Source organism: Chrysemys picta, chromosome 6 (genome assembly GCF_011386835.1).
Source record: "Chrysemys picta bellii isolate R12L10 chromosome 6, ASM1138683v2, whole genome shotgun sequence".
In the NCBI taxonomy this organism is placed as follows: Eukaryota; Metazoa; Chordata; order Testudines; family Emydidae; genus Chrysemys; species Chrysemys picta.
This window is the reverse complement of record NC_088796.1, coordinates 129858779-129875618: the sequence shown is the minus strand read 5'-3', so window position 1 is coordinate 129875618 and position 16840 is coordinate 129858779. Positions and strand designations below refer to the sequence as shown.

Genomic DNA, 16840 nt, shown 5'->3' with positions numbered 1-16840 from the left:
ATGAAAGAAAAAGGTAAAAATCCTCTTTGTAAAATCAGGATGGGAAAATAACTTTACAGGGTAATCAAACTTAAAGAGCTCAGAGGACCCCCCTCTAGCCTTAGGTTCAAAGTACAGCAAACAGAGATAAACACTCTAGCAAAAGGTACATTTACAAGTTGAGAAAACAAAGATAAACTAACACGCCTTGCCTGGCTGTTTACTTACAAATTTGAAATATGAGAGACTTGTTCAGAAAGATTTGGAGAACCTGGATTGATGTCTGGTCCCTCTCAGTCCCAAGAGCGAACAACTTCCCAAACAAAGAGCACAAACAAAAGCCTCCCCCCCCCCCGCAAGATTTGAAAGTATCTTGACCCCTTATTGATCCTTTGGGTCAGGTGTCAGCCAGGTTATCCGAGCTTCTTAACCCTTTACAGGTAAAAGGATTTTGGAGTCTCTGGCCAGGAGGGATTTTATAGTACTGTACACAGGAGAGCTGTTACCCTTCCCTTTATAGTTATGACACCCCCCCTCCCATAGACTTATGGATTCCAAGACCATTGTGATCATCTAGTCTGGCCTCCTGTGTAACACAGGCCAGAGATCATAGATCTGTAGAACTAGTAAAAAAATTGTATGTTTCCTGAAAATAATTTAAATTTTTTAATGAAAAACTTGAAAACTCAAACACCAACATTTTTTAGTTTTTCTTTCCCCCATTTTCTCTTCCTTCCCTCCCCCCACCTTTTCTTCTTTTTCCCTTTTCTCTTTTGTTTTCACTTTTTTCCACTGGGTAAAACAGGGGTCGGCAGCCTTTCAGAAGTGCTGTGCTGAGTCTTCATTTATTCACTCTAATTTAAGGTTTCCCGTGCCAGTAATACATTTTAACGTTTTTAGAAGGTCTCTTTCTACAAGTCTACAATATATAACTAAACTATTGTTGTATATAAAGTAAATAAGGTTTTTAAAATGTTTAAGAAGCTTCATTCAAAATTTAATTAAAATGCAGAGCCCCCCGGACCACTGGCCAGGACCCGGGCAGTGTGAGTGCCACTGAAAATCAGCTTGCGTGCCGCCTTCGGCACTCGTGCCATAGGTTGCCTACCCCTGGGGTAAAACAACTAGGGACAGGGAGAAGGGAGAGAGAAGGAACAGTAAATGAGGAAAAAACAAACTCTGAATTTGTTTCAGTTTCATTTTAGAAGACAAGATTTTTATGATTTAATTTAAAAAAAAAATCTATTTTTTTTTTTCAGGGAACCTATTTACCACTTTCTGGTGTTTGAAAAAAGGCCATTTTGGGCTGAAAAGATTTTGAATGAAATGTTTGACCAGAACTACAATCATAGTTGTACCAGTGCAGTCTGAGATTTCTGTAACTATCACTATACTATAGATAACTATACTAAAGTTAAGTATCAGGGGGTAGCCATGTTATTCTGTATCTACAAAAACAACAAGGAGTCTGGTGGCACCTTAAAGACTAACAGATTTATTTGGGCATAAGCTTTCATGGGTAAAAACATCACTTCTTCAGATGTATAGAGTGAAAGTTACAGATGCATAGGGTTACCATACGTCCGGATTTTCCCGGACATGTCTGGCTTTTTGGGCTCCAAATCCCCGTCCGGGGGGAAAGCCCAAAAAGCCGGACATGTCCGGGAAAATTGGTGGGGGGGGGCCGGGCCGGGGGCTCTGGGCCGGGAGCTCGGGGGCTCCGGCGGGGCCGGGCCGGGGGCTCGGCCGGGGGCTCGGCGGCTCCGGCGGGGCCGGGCCGGGGGCTCGGCGGGGCCGGCACCGGCGGCTCGGGGGCCGGGCCAGCGGTGCCAGGCCGGGCCGGGGGCTCAGGGGACGGGCCGGCGGTGCCGGGGGACGGGCTGGGGACCGGCGGTGCGGTGCCGGGGGCCTGGGGGCCGGGCCGGGGACCGCAGTGCTGGGCGGGCCGGGGGTGGTCGGCCGGGGGCCGGCACCCCGGGGCCAGCACCCCAGGGCCGGGGCCAGCCTGGGCCGCGCCTCCTCCCCCCACACTCCCCCTTACCTGCTTCAGGCTTCCCGCGACTCAAATGTTCGCGGGAAGCAGGGGAGGGGGCGGAGACTTTGGGGAGGGGGCGGAGTGGGGGCGGGGGCCCGTGGAGTGTCCTCCTTTGGGAGGCACAAAATATGGTAACCCTACAGATGCAGGCATGATATACTGACCCATGGAGAGCAGGGAGTTACTTCGCAAGTGGAGAACCAGTGTTGACAGGGCCAATTCAATCAGGGTGGATGTAGTCCACTCCCAATAATAGATGAGGAGGTGTCAATTCCAGGAGAGGAAAAGCTGCTTCTGTAATGAGCCAGCCACTCCCAGTCCCTATTCAAGCCCAGATTAATGGTGTTAAATTTGCAAATGAATTTTAGTTCTGCTCTTTCTCTTTGAAGTCTGTTTCTGAAGTTTTTTTTGTTCAATGATAGTGACGAGTGTAGCCAAGGCCTTAGTTTGCTTATGCATGGCAACTTGCAAGTGTTTGAGTCCTGTTGCAGCCACTGCTATGAATAAACTATAATTGCACAGTAAACAACCCTTGCATCAACTTTACCACAATGGGAGATTTATTTGTTATGCTTCCTTCAACATGCATAAACAAATCATTAATGTTGGCTTTAACGTTGTATATCAATCATTGTGTGCAATGCTGAGAAGTTAAAGTGGAAAGCAGATAAAATATAGTAGCTGATTTAAATAGGCATTAGTTATCTGTCAGTTTTGTTCAAGCAGCTTAAATGGGGAAAAAAAGTGCCTAATAGTTGGTGCATTGGCCCCATTCTTCCAACCTCACCTCTACACGCAAAACCCTGCACCCATGTGGATGTTGCTGGAGAATCATGGCCTAAAATTGGACCATGCTGAGAAGACTAACAATGCATATGTGGCCCCGCTCCATGAAGTTCCCAGGCTCAGCAGGGCTGCCATCCCATTGTATTCTAAATAACTTCTGAATGTTGCTGGCAATGCTGATTGAACTCATCAGCCCAAAAAGTTCAATAGCACAACATCATCTTTTCATCCTTAAAAAAACCAAACCGTCCCAAGGCAGCTACGTTTTGAAAAGCTCCCTACTGCTAATACACTGAGACAGAGAGCAGAATTTTTAAGCTGTAATTTTGAAGTGACTTAGAGTGGAACTTTTAAAGTTGATTAAGGAATTTGGACACCCAATTCCCATTGATTTGGGTGTTCTAATCCCAGTCTTGCTTTGAGATGCAGTGATTAGCATTGTTTATACTGCTGAGGAATTTTTGCAGCATCTGCATGTGACCTGGAAAGGAATAGAATTGGGGTTGTGCTCTATTTCTGTCTCCACCTTTGCTTTTTTATTCTTTATAAGAAAGGGTGTGATGTGTATGTGTGAGTAAATCCATATTTAATTCCAAATGCCTGAGAAACACCTGGGGGAAAGTAGGTCTTTGATTCAGCACTCCAAACCTCTTCATTTAAGGACTGAGAGAGCTCCTGTTCTGCATCTCTGAGACCTCTGACTTCCCCAGCAAAACCAGAGGTGACCAGACTTCACGTTCCTGATATTTTTAAGGTTTGGGGTTTTTTTTAAAGGCAGAAAAAATCCTTTCAAATGGTCTTTCCATCCTTTACTATACATCATAAAGAAGAAAATTAGGGTACAAAACATTTTCTTTGAAGGCCATCTTTAATTACATCCGCTCTCAAGAACAGCTTCCTTCATTCTGTTAGTAGAGTGAATGAATCTCCATTCATTTTTTTTCTTAAATTTTGGGATGTGAATAAGGCAGAGACATCTCTGGGAACCACATAGAGATTTCCTCTATGCAGCAGGATATCAGAGATAAACGCATTGAACCTGATTAATAATTGGATTCATGGGGGAATGAAGCCTTGTTTTGAGAGGAATTTGCTATTCGTTTATCATAAATGAGATCATTACTTAAAGTGTATCTTTATTTATTGAGTCTAAGATAAGTCCTCGGTGACACTAGGAGGTTATAGTACAGGGGGAAAATGACAAAGGAACAAATACAATCATGGGACTGACTCACCAATTATAAGCTAGCATAATTCCACTGATTTGAAGGTTTAAAACTAGAGTGACACAGTAGTGAATCAGGCCCAATGTGTGTATACTGGGAACATGGGAATTCCCAGATTGGATCAGGCCAGTAGTCCATCTAGTGCAGTATCTTGTCTCAGACAGGGGCCGGCACCAGATGCCTCAGAGGAAGGCATAAGAATCCTATATTATAGCACTAGTGTTCTCTCTTGTCTAGATTGCCACCTGCCCTGGTTCTGTGTTCACTGAAGAAAATTAACTGCACCATCTCTCTCCTTTCTCTGAAATACTGAAGGCTATTTCAAAATGGTTCCCTGGGTGACTCTTTAAAAAATGAAGTTACATTTTAGAAGTCTGGCATATGGTTTGTCTTATGGTGGTTTGCCTGGTGTTTCTGGCACCCAGAATTAAAAATATACTGAAGTTGCATTGTATTGGTTTTACACTGTTTTAAGAAGGGAAATGCAACCTCCCAAAATGAAGACTTTGTGGTTGACCATGGGAAGTTCTGAATTATAGTATGTGCATTCCATTTTTATGATCCATTTTTTTCCTTCCACCCCCCCTTTTTTAACTGGATAATACCTATCAATTGTCTCTGGCCTGTGTATTTTCTGAATGACTGCTCTGGTAGGTAATAACAGAGCTGCGTGCTAGCTACTGAGAATATATCGTTGTACAGATTATTTCTCCTGAGAAAACTAACCATTCCACCTACAGTGATGCAGTAACCCAGGAGACAATGAACAGGACTCCTGGAAACCTCTGATCTCTGTCCTAGACTGCTGTTGTTGGACCAAGCCTTCCTTAAAAACATGTGAACTTCAATATCCACAACAGCTTAGCCTAGAATTCTAGACAGGGATCACAGATTAACACAACAAGCTTAACAAGCTTTTTTTCAAAAGTGCTTTATAAGGAAGGGGGCAGTTCTCCTCGTTAGTGAGAAAGATAACTTAAAAATTCAGATGTTTTACTGTTCTGTAAGCTCAGGGTCATCAATAGGGCCAATGCTAGAGATGAAACTATTTCAAGGATATATCTTTGCGTTTTATTGGCAATCCAATGCACATTGAATTAAATGGGAAGTCTTTACACTGGACTAGGCCCTGGATCAGGCCTGAAATGTATGAGTTACTGCTCATCATGATAGGGCTCTCTGAAATATTTAAGTGGATAAATAAATAGGTGGACATGGAGCAGTTTATATTTGTTGTTGTTGTTTTTGACATGAAGAATTAAAAGGATCAAAATGTTGAAGGTGCATTTGTTTTTCCTTCTTGGTGTACCCTATTTATTAAGAAAAAGCCACTTGCAAAATGTAAATAAAGGGAAATCTTGACCCCCATGAATCAAGTGGGAAGAGAATGTGGATTAAAATCACCCACAGTACTGTTTAGTGGGGCAACGTCAACTCAAAAAATCCCATTGCCCATTTAAAAAGCCAGATTCTCAGCTGCAGTAAATATCAGACCTCTATTGCTTTTACTGGAGCTACTCACATTTACACTAGCTGAGGATCTGGCCTAAAGTTTTTTTTGTTGGTATTATTGGGTCAAATGCAGAGGCCCTACCTTCGGCAAAACTCTCATTGACTTTGGGCTGGTCTACACCACATCGTTAGATCGACATTCCCCGCATTGGTTTGAATTTATAATTAGCTTGTCTACACTAGAGCCCTTCCTGCCTATCTAAAGGGCTTTTACAATCAACACCTGTACTCCACCTCAACGAGAGGAGTAGCGCTAGATTCGACCTTCCCAGGTTGAATTAGAGGTAGTGTAGACCCAGCGCAGTGTATTTTGACTTGTTTGGCCTCCGGGAGGTGTCCCAGAGTGCTCCAATGTGTCCACTCTGGTCAGCACTTTCAACTGCACTGCACTTCAGCCAGGTACACAGGAAAAGCCCCGGGAACTTTTGAATTTCATTTCCTGTTTGATCAGTGTGGAGAGCTCACCACCATAGCTGAGCATGGCTGCCCAGGGCCGCAAACGTGCTCCAGCGTGGAGCATACAGGAGACACTGGCTCTGATAGCTGTATGGGGAGAAGAGTCTGTGCAGGCAGAGCTCCGAGCCAGCAGAAGAAACGCTGACATCTATGCCAAAATCGCACAGGGCATGGGGGGGAAGGCTACACCAGGGACGCACAGCAGTGCCGTGTGAAAATAAAGGAGCTCAGGCAAGTGTACCAGAAGACAAGGGAGGTGAATAGTCACTCTGGTGCTGAGCCACAGACATGCCGCTTCTATGAGCAGCTGCATGCGATTCTAGGTGGGGACCCCACCAGTACCCCAACACTCTGTGTGCATACCTCCCAAGCGGCCACAGGCAACGAGGAGGAGGAGGAGGAGAATGTGCAGCAAGCAAGTGGAGGATCCATTCTCCCTGACAGCTAGGACATTTTCCTAACTCTGGAGCCAATCCCCTCCCAGGACCCACTGGTGCAGGACTGTGATGGCAGGAAAGGCACCTCTGGTGAGTGCACACTTGTAATAACACTACAGGGGTTAAATTCAATTGTGGTTAATGTTTAATTTGAGGTAAACAATTGGGATACAGTCCCAGTCCCAATTGGCCAGTCCAGCCACGCAAAGGGTGCTCCCAGGAAAAGTCTGTTTATGTGCCAAGAGTTTCCACACTAAAAAATTTCCCCGAGTGTGCCCTCATACTGCCTTCCCTTTCGTGTGTGCTTACCATGCCGGCCTGCAAACTGAAATCTGCTGCCCGGCACGCTGCCATGTGTTGTACCTTACTGGCAGGCACTTCTTTAAAACACAACATTTGTCTGAGTACCTCCGGGAATTAATTTACTGCTGTGAATTGTTTCATTCATTGCAATAGTTAACCTTTAGTGTTCAACAATGTATGCTTTTCCTTGCAACTGCAACATTTTCTCTGGGTGCTTCCTCCACTCCAGCACAAAGGCTGTCCCAGATTAGAAGGCGAAAAAAGCAGACAAGGGAAGACATGTTCTCATAGACTCTAAGGTCAGAAGGGACCATTATGATCATCTAGTCTGACCTCCTGCATGATGCGGGCCACAAAAGCTGACCCACCCACTTCCGGAAGAATTCTCTCCCTTGACTCAGCTGTTGAAGTCCCCAAATCAAGATTTAAAGACTTCAAATTGCTGAGAATCCTCCAGCTAGCAACCCCCGCCCCATGCTGCGGAGGAAGGCAAAAAACCTCCAGGGCCTCTGCCAATCTACCCTGGAGGAAAATTCCTTCCCGACCCCAAATATGGCGATCAGCTGAACCCCGAGCATGCGGGCAAGATTCTCCAGCCAGATCCTCTGGAAAAAGTTCTCTGTAGTAACTTTTAATATCCCATCGTTGACCATTGTTGCTAATTACCAGCGATGGCACGTTATTGACTAATATCACTTTATCCCATCAAACCATCCCCTCCATAAACTTATCAAGCTTCATCTTAAAGCCAGAGAGGACTTTCGCCCCCACTGTTTCCCTCGGAAAGCTGTTCCAAAACTTCACCCCTCTGATGGTTAGAAACCTTCGTCTAATTTCAAGCCTAATGTTCTGTGATTTGATGCGTTCCTCCGAGGCTGACAGGGCCCAGCTCCATGCATGGAGGCTCACACTCTCAGAGAGCATGCGCATCAACCAAGAGGGCAAGAAAGCAAGCAGGGAACAAGAGCATAACACACAAGAGGAGATGTTGCACCTTATAGGGGAGCAAACAGACATGTTGAAGCATCTGGCTGAGGTGCAGGAAAGACAGCTAGACCTTAGAGTCCCACTGCACCCAGTGATGAACCAGCTGCCCTCCTCACCAAGTTCCATATCCTCCTCTCCCAGACATCCTAGAATGCAGGGCGGGGAGTTCCGTTATCCCTTGAACTCAACTCCAGGGGGTGGTTCATGGAGCAGAAAGCTCTCATTCCCACAGCTCTGATTGCTAGACAGTGCAATTGTAATAAGCTATGTGTCCTGGTCCCTCCCTTCCTGTGTTATCAGGCCCTTACTTGGTTATCATTGCTATTCATTGCTGTCTCTGTTCAGTGTTTGTTAGCATAATAAAAATGCATGAATTGAGTACAAGAGGCTCTTTATTCACTGTGAACACTGTGGTTGGTGGGGGTTTAGTTTACAGGGCAGTACATGTGAAGAAGGGGGCAGGTTGGTAAGGAACAACCCACAACTGTCACATCAGTTCATGAAACTGGTTTTCAAAGCCTCTCGGAGACACAGTGCATCTCAAGGTGCTCTTCTTATTGCCCTGGTGTCTGACTGCTCATAACTGGCAACCAGGCGATCTGCCTCAACCCCCCACCCTGTCAGAAACTTCTCCTCCTTACTTTCACAGATATTATGTAGAACACAGCAAGCAGCAACAACAATATGAATATTGCTTTTGCCGAGGTCTAACCTAGTGAGTAAACTGCACCAGCGCCCCTTTAGCTGTCTAAAGGCACATTCTACCACCATTCTGCACTTGCTCAGCCTATGGCTGAACTACTCCTTACTGCTGTCCAGGCTGCCTGTGTACAGCTTCATGAGCCATGGGAGCGGGGGTAGGCTGGGTCTTCAAGGATAACTATTGGCATTTCAACGTCACCAACGGTAATTTTCTGGTCTGGGAAGAAAGTTCCTCCTTGCAGCTTCCTGAAGAGACCGGAGTTCCTAAAGATGCGAGCGTCATGTACCTTTCCCGACCATCCCACGTTGATGTCGGTGAAATGGCCCCTGTGATCCACTAGCGCTTGCAACACCATTGAGAAGTACCCCTTCTGGTTTATGTACTCTTTGGCAAGGTAGTCTGGTGCCAAGATAGGGATGTGCATTCTATCACCCCATCACAGTTAGGGAACCCCATCACAGCAAAGACATCCACTATGTCCTGCACATTTCCCAGAGTCACTACCCTTCTTAGCAGAAGTTAATTGATTGCCCTGGCTACTTGAATCAGAGCAGCCCCCATGGTAGATTTACTCACTCCAAACTGATTCCCGACTGACCAGTAGCAATCTGGTGTTGCAAGCTTCCACAGGGCTATCGCCACTCGCTTCTCAACTGTCAGACCAGGTCTCATTTTGGTATTTTTGCACTTCAGGGCTGGGGAAAGCAATTGGCAAAGTTCCATGAAAGTGGCCTTATGCGTTTGAAAGTTATGTAGCCACTACTCCTCATCCCATACCTGCATCACGATGCGGTCCCACCAGTCTGTGCTTGTTTCCCTGGCCCAGAAGCGGCATTCCACTGTGTCAACAAGTCCGGCTGCCGCTTCCAATAGGTGCAAATTGCTCCGTTCTATGGCTTCCAGCACAGCTGTTTGCGTGACATCACATTCTTCCCCGCAGTGGCTCCTGGCTAGGCTCTACAAATACCGCATGATGATGCGTGAGGTATTTGCGATGCTCACATCAACAGCGTACAGCTGATCAGGGTCCATGCTTGCTGTGCTATGGCGTCTGCTCAAGTAACCCAGGGTTAGATGCAAAAATGATTATTTGCTGTTGCTTTCAGGGAGGGAGGGAGGACCCAAGTGCATCATGGGAGGCTGACAATATGTACCCAAAACACCTCATGAAAATGTTTTTGTCCCATCAGGCATTGGGAGCGTAACCCAGAATTCTAATCAGGAGCAGGAACTGTGGGATAGCTGCCCACAGTGCATCGCTCTGTGAGTCGATGCTACCCATGGTAGTGGGGATGCGCTCTGCCGACGGAATGTCCATAGTGGGGACATACACCATCGATTTTGTAAAATCGGAGGCTACAGGTCGACTTTAATAAATTCAACCTAATTTCGTAGTGTAGACAAGCCTTTTGAGAGTGATCCTGAATAAGAATTTACAGCCAGGTTTTGAACTTTCTTAGACTGGTGTCTAAGAAACCAGTGAAAGCAGTCAAATTACTCTGGCTTATTATGCCAGGGTAACTGAAAGCAGAATTCAGTCTTGCATAAAAGAATCTCAGGTTTTGATCATTACAAGTAACACCAGATCAATGGAGAGGCACTAATTTAAACCAGCTGAAGATCTGGACTTAAATTAATCAAACTGAGTTTGCAGGGAAAACATTTCTCCCATTGCGTTTTGTGTTAACTTTTGGCAATAGAGAGAGCTTTGTGTATAGTCACTTTCACTTCCATTTGCAGCAAGTTTCACTTCCTGGTCCCGTGCACTAGCATCATGACACTAGTATTTGCATGCACTGCCCTAGACTCCCACATATGTGCTTTTTCAGTGGGTACTGCAAGAGTGGACAAAACTTTTAAAAGCACAATTTTGCATGTCTGACTTGTGCACTTCTAATGCGCAGCCCGAAGGCCTGCACACAAGCCCTCACTTGTGCATACATATCAAGAGTTCTATGTACATATACACAATAGCCCTATGAAAATCTGGCCCATAATCTATAGCACAGACTGAAATGCTTATGCAGGTGTCCTTGCTAATTTTTACAAGCCTTTGCAAATCGTCCATGCTGTTTTAGTCTTTTACCACCTGATTCTGCTTTCCTTTGAAGTTGATGAGTTTTACCATTGATTTCATAGAAGTAGGTGTGGACCTTTAACATCATTATAATACAATAGATGTATGTTTTGTGTATATTTGCATTTGGGGAACTTGAAGAGGAAGAGAGTGTCCAATTACTAAATTTAGAATATCTAAATATTTTAAGACTGGTAACTGTTAGTCTGGATTAGCAAAAACAACGAGGAGTATTTGTGGTACTTTAGAGATGAACAAATGTATTTGGGCATAAGCTTTCATGGGCTAAAACCCACTTTATCAGATGCATGGAGTGGAAAATACAGTAGGCAAGTATAAATACTTGTTAACTGGCAGCTCTACATGTTTGTTTGTTTGTTTGTTTTTTGCTTTGAAAACTGCTTTAAAACTATGGAGCAAATTGGCAGATACTCAGTGTAGTTCCATTGAGTTGAAAGGATTTGCACCAGCTGAGAATCTGGCATGCTCGCTCTCTCTCTCTCTCTCGCTTTTGAAACTTCGTTAGAGTTGTTTATTAAACAATACATATTGAATTCCTTTGTTTTGCTTTTTAAAATATACCATGGTAGATATTTGTGACTGGGGGAGTACAGAAAGGATACAGAATAGCTATGTCTTATGGTGAGGATAGTAGCTGTCATGTGGAGAATTCAGAACCCTCACAAATGGCTAATTATGATAGCCCTTAAATCATGATGTACCCAAATCCTATGGATAATGTAGCACTTGACTCCTTCCTTGGGGCAAGTGGCATTGTGCAAGTTACAAGGCCTTAAGCTCCAGATAATAGTTCTCCTACGGCTCTCCAAAGGGTAACCTGTCTTTGAAAGAGCTGCAGGTCTGTATATTACTTGTCTCAACCATCGGGAAATAGAGGAACGAAAAGAAACTGGGAGTAGCAGATTGCAGAAAATATCTTGATGTAACAATTTGCACTGTCGTGGAATAACAACTGCACGTACATGACTCTAACACCTGCATGAGGAAAGGTGAATTGAGGATGGGATGTTGAAATCTTGCTTTTCTAAAGAGGACATTTTAACATAGGAACATTTTCTTTTTGTTTAAAATTAGAAGGATCTGTCCAGGAAACTGCACTGGAGGCATGTCTGATTGGTGTCATAACAAAAATCTCGTTTGAGAAGCTCAAAAAACCAGGGCAGATGCTTGATATACTAATTAACTTCCAGTTTGTACAAGAACATGCAATAGCGAGGAAGGAGGAAGCTTGGCACAAAGATTGTGTTGCAAGACTGTCAAGTAATAAGAAAGCGATCAAAGTTTGTTAGGAAGCAATTTCCTGAAGACAAGTTTTACTAAACAGTTTGCACATCTTTCTTGCTTCCTAGGGGGGGAAGGGATAGTTCAGTGGTTTGAGCATTGGCCTGCTAAACCCAGGGTTGTGAGCTTAATCCTTGAGGGGGCCACTTAGGGAACTGGGGTAAAAATCTGTCTGGAGATTGGTCCTGCTTCGAACAGGGGGTTGGACTAGATGACCTCCGGAGGTCCTTCCAACCCTGAGATTCTATGACTTGAGCCCAAACAAGGTCACACAGAATTAAAAAGAGTTCAGAATTACAGATGTATCCCCATAATATGTTACTGCAAGCAACCAAAAGGCATGGTAAACTTTTGTTTCTTTTGCTCTTGTAATACACAGCCTTTTGGTTAAGTGGCTTAAATCTTCTCACTTTATATTGGAGGATCTCTTGGTATGGATGACAAAGTGGCACAAATTTTGTGTGTGTGTGTGTGTGAGCGAGACTGTATAGCTTGCCTGTCTCACCTAAATTTACTGGGGCAATACATCTACTAGACCCAGCAACAGCTTGCATCAGCAATGTCTCAGGCCCCTACGTGGGAAATACAACCAAAGAGGTCAATGAAAATCAATGCGAGGGATCTGAAAGAGAGCAAATGGCCAAACAAATATTAATATGTGAAAGTCTCATATGAAGATACCAAACGCCTAATCTGAAGCCCACTGAAGTCAATAGAAAGAAAGACTCTCACTGATTCCAAATGGTCTTTGGATCAGGCCCTGAGTGTAAAATTGATCGACTGCATAGGTTTTGGGAACATGCTTGGCGAGTTCCCACATGGCTTACTCCTTAGAGCATTAAGGATGAATACGCTTATTTTTCCATGCAGCAAGTGCCCACCTCCTTTCCCACATCTGTTTCTTCCTGTTCCCCTCTATCAAATGAGCTCTCTTCCACGACCCTCAGAGGATTCCACTTTCCCATCCCCCTAACTACCTCAACACAAGCATCCTGAGCAACTATACAGCCTCAAGCCCCTCACCATCTCCCACCCCTAGCCCTGTCTCCCCTCTCACTCGTGCTGCTGCCTCCATGTCAGTTTCTTCATTCTTCTGGCAAGTGCCTCCTGATGCCCCATGTCCAGGCCTGCAGGTGGTTGGTCATATTGACGAGACAGGCTGAGGGAGAATTATTGGGTTCTTGGAAGAGGAAGGTGGAATGGCTCATAACTGACTCCTCTTGTGAGTTCTGACCTGTTCCACCTCCCAGTACTGAAAAAGGTACTAGGGTTAACTTCAAATCTACTATGGATTTAATACTCGGTCCAGATTTTGATCTCTGTTTCACTGGTATAAATCCAAAGCATTGAGATGAATGGAGTTACTCTGCAATTGCAGTGATGGAATTGATATCAGATGACCAGAGAATCAAACTATCCATTCAATCCCATTGATTTAATTTATTCCTTGAGATTACGTAGTTTGGCATAATTCTACTTACTTATAGCTTTGTGTTTGAATTCACTGTGTGAGCCTATACCAGGGGTAGGCAACCTATGGCACGCGTGCCGAAGGCGGCACGCGAGCTGATTTTCAGTGGCACTCACACTGCCCGGGTCCTGGCCACTGGTCCGGGGAGCTCCGCATTTTAATTTAATTTAATTAAATGAAGTTTTTTAAACATTTTAAAAACCTTATTTACTTTACATACAACAATAGTTTAGTTCTATATTATAGACTTATAGAAAGAGATCTTCTAAAAACGTTAAAATGTATTACCAGCACGCAAAACCTTAAATTAGAGTGAATAAATGAAGACTCGACACACGACTTCTGAAAGGTTGCCAACCCCTGGCCTATACACTGCATATAGAATCATAGAATCATAGAATATCAGAGTTGGAAGGGACCTCAAGAGGTCATCTAGTCCAACCCCCTGCTCAAAGCAGGACCAATTCCCAAATGTGAGTGCACATTTATTTGGTATGTTTGAGGGTCACATGGCTAATTTTATTTTAAAGCGTGCTCACTGTAATCTCTTGAGAGTCTGTTTCAGGGTGTGATCACTCACTTCCGTCTCCTTATTTTTCTTTAAAGAATGAAAGAAGTAAAAAGTTAATGTAACTTTATGGCTGAGCATTGAAACACACAGAAATCAGGAAATTCAGACATTGTTCCCACCCAGCCAGGTTGCTCATATTAAAGCAATGCATGAACAGCGTGTACAATAAGGCAAAAGACTTTACTATAGATGAGCAATGGATCTGCAGTGGGAATCCTAATTTAGAATTTCTTCTCTCTTGTGCATTAAATGTTTTTACCATATAGAATTTTATGTGTGGAAAAATTCACAATACACAGGCACAGCCTATGCTCCAGAGGCTGTTGTGATCCTCTTTCTAATAGTGATCTATCAGTGGGCATTGCAGAAAGAGAAAGCTGAACAGCAAACAGCTTCTATTGGCAGATTCTCAGCTGGGGTAATAATGTAGGGTTACCATACATCCGGATTTCCCCGGACATGTCCGGCTTTTTGGGCTCCAAATCCCCGTCCGGGGGGAAATCCCAAAAAGCCGGACATGTCCGGGAAAATCGGAGTGGGACCGGGCCGGGGGGGCCGGGCCGGGCTGGCGGTGCGGGGCCGGGCCGGGCTGGCGGTGCGGGGCCGGGCCGGCGGTGCCGGGGGCCGGGCTGGGGACCAGCGGTGCGGTGCCGGGGGTGCTCGGCCAGGGGCCCGGGGGCCGGGCCGGGGACCGCAGTGCTGGGCGGGCCGGGGGCCGGGCCCGGGGCCGACCCAGGCTGGAAACGCTGGGGGGGCCAGCCTGGGCCGCGCCTCCTCCCCCCCCGACACCCGCCCCTTACCTGCTTCAGGCTTCCCACAACTCAAATGTTCGCGGGAAGCAGGGGAGGGGGCGGAGTTGGGTGGGGGGCGTGGGCGGGGCCCCGTGGAGTGTCCTCCTTTCGGAGGCACTAAATATGGTAACTCTATAATAATGGAGCTATAACAACTTACACCAGCTCAGGATCTGCCCCCTAGTACAGTAAACTAGGTAATCAAGCACATTTCCCATGAAGCTGAAAGAAATGTTCACTATATCATAGAAGATCAGGGTTGGAAGGGACCTCAGCAGGTCATCTAGTCCAACCCCCTACTCAAAGCAGGGCTAATCCCCAGACAGATTTTTTGCCCAGATCCTTAAATGGCCCCCTGAAGGATTGAACTCACCATGCTGGGTTTCAGCAGGCCAAGTCTCAAACCACTGAGCTATCCCTCCCCCTTTGCAACTACAGCTGGTCAGATTGTGTACTGCAAATAATTCTACATATGAGTTTAGCCTTTTTTCTTTTTGTTCCCAATTTCTTCCTAATGTATAACCTATTCATAAATATTAGTTGGACAAACAACTTGCAGCCTATGGGTTGTTGGTGAACTGCTAACTTTTGCCATTCATGCTTTGTTATCTACAATAAGTAACATGGGATAAAATCGTGACCCTATTGAAGTCAATGGCAAAATTCCCATTGACTTCAACAGGGCCAGGATTTCACTCCTGGTTTGTTTCCACTAACCAGAGAGCTCCTCTACACCCAAAGTTGCATTGGTTTAACTGAAGGTGTTATTCAAAAAATAGTTAAACCAGTGTAGAAGGCTATGCAGACGCTCTTACTTCAGTTTAAAGCAAGCTTTGAGCACAAGGAGGTAAAAGCACACCAGCTTTGCTCTTGCCAGGACATGAATTTCCTTGGCCTAGACCACTTCTGCACACAATCTGTGGAGGGAACAGACAAGCTGTCCCACAACAGCCTGTGAAAGGAGTGTCACAGCAAACTGGGGCATTACAAACCATTGGGTACACACGCAGATTTCTCTGTGTGTGAATACCATGCCAGGCTGGATGCAAGGCTGGCAGCAGCCACGCAGAACTCACTTGCTACTCTGCACCATTGTGGTGCTCTATTGAGTAAAGCAAGGTGACTAATTCCCAGTTGCCCACCTTGAGGTGTGATTGTAGTGAAGACGGTCACATTTTGGTTTAGCTGATAAGGGACAGGGTCATGCTACACCAAAATAAACCGTTCAAATCAAAATAAACCGTTCAAATCAAAAGAAGTTTCCATGTAGGGGTTTGCACTGGTTTAGCGAAACAAATGCGAATGTGGGTATAAAAACTCCAAGATTTTTTTGAAAGGAGCATAACAAATGATTAATAATGTAACTTTTCTGCCAGGCGGAGCCAGCAGCAACCAGGGCCAGGTTCAGTATCTAGGGGTTCCTTTCAGGGGCGACTCCAGGCACCAGCGCAGTAAGTGCATGCCTGGGGCGGCAAGCCATGGGGGGGGGGGGGCGTGTCAGTCGCTGTGAGGGCAGCAGTCAGGCGGGCTTCGGCGGCATGCCTGCGGGAGGTCTGCCGGTGGCCAGTCCTGCGGTTTCGGTGGCAATTCGGCGGCAAGTACCCCGAAGCCACAGGACCGGCAGACCACCTGCAGAAACGCCGCCGAATCCGCGTGACTGCGGACCGCCTGTCTGACTGCCGTGCTTGGGGCGGCAAAAAACATAGAGCCACCCCTGGTTCCTTTCCATCGATACAACACAGAACCGGCTCGAGCCCCCACCCAGTAACCTGGGAAAATTACATACCGCCCCCCCTGATTTATACCTGCCTCTGGAAATTTCCATTACTTGCATCTGAAGAAGTGAGGTTCTTACCCACGAAAGCTTATGCTCCCAATACTTCAGTTAGTCTTAAAGGTGCCACAGGACCCTCTGTTGCTTTTTACAGATTCAGACTAACACGGCTACCCCTCTGATACTTGACACCACCCCTCAGCACCTCTGACAGGCAATACTTCCCCTCTCACAAGCACAGAGTCTGAGTGTAGAAAAGAAACTTTTAATAAAAGGAGAGAAGTCACCCGACATTAATTGGGGAAAATGTCACAAGCAGGATTCATAAACATAAACCTGTGAGCTGGATGCCCACCCCAGAGTGTGTGGGGCAGAGCCTTCCGCCTCCTGTTCTTGAGTTCTACAATTAACAGTTCCTTTACTGTGCCCC

At 45.6% G+C, this 16840-nt stretch overlaps 1 long non-coding RNA gene across 1 annotated transcript in view; it reads right to left on the bottom strand.

Moving 5' to 3' along the window:
• Window positions 1-16840, bottom strand: part of LOC135972315 (uncharacterized) — a 37628-nt gene that overhangs the window by 17805 nt on the left and 2983 nt on the right. The window lies entirely within an intron of this gene.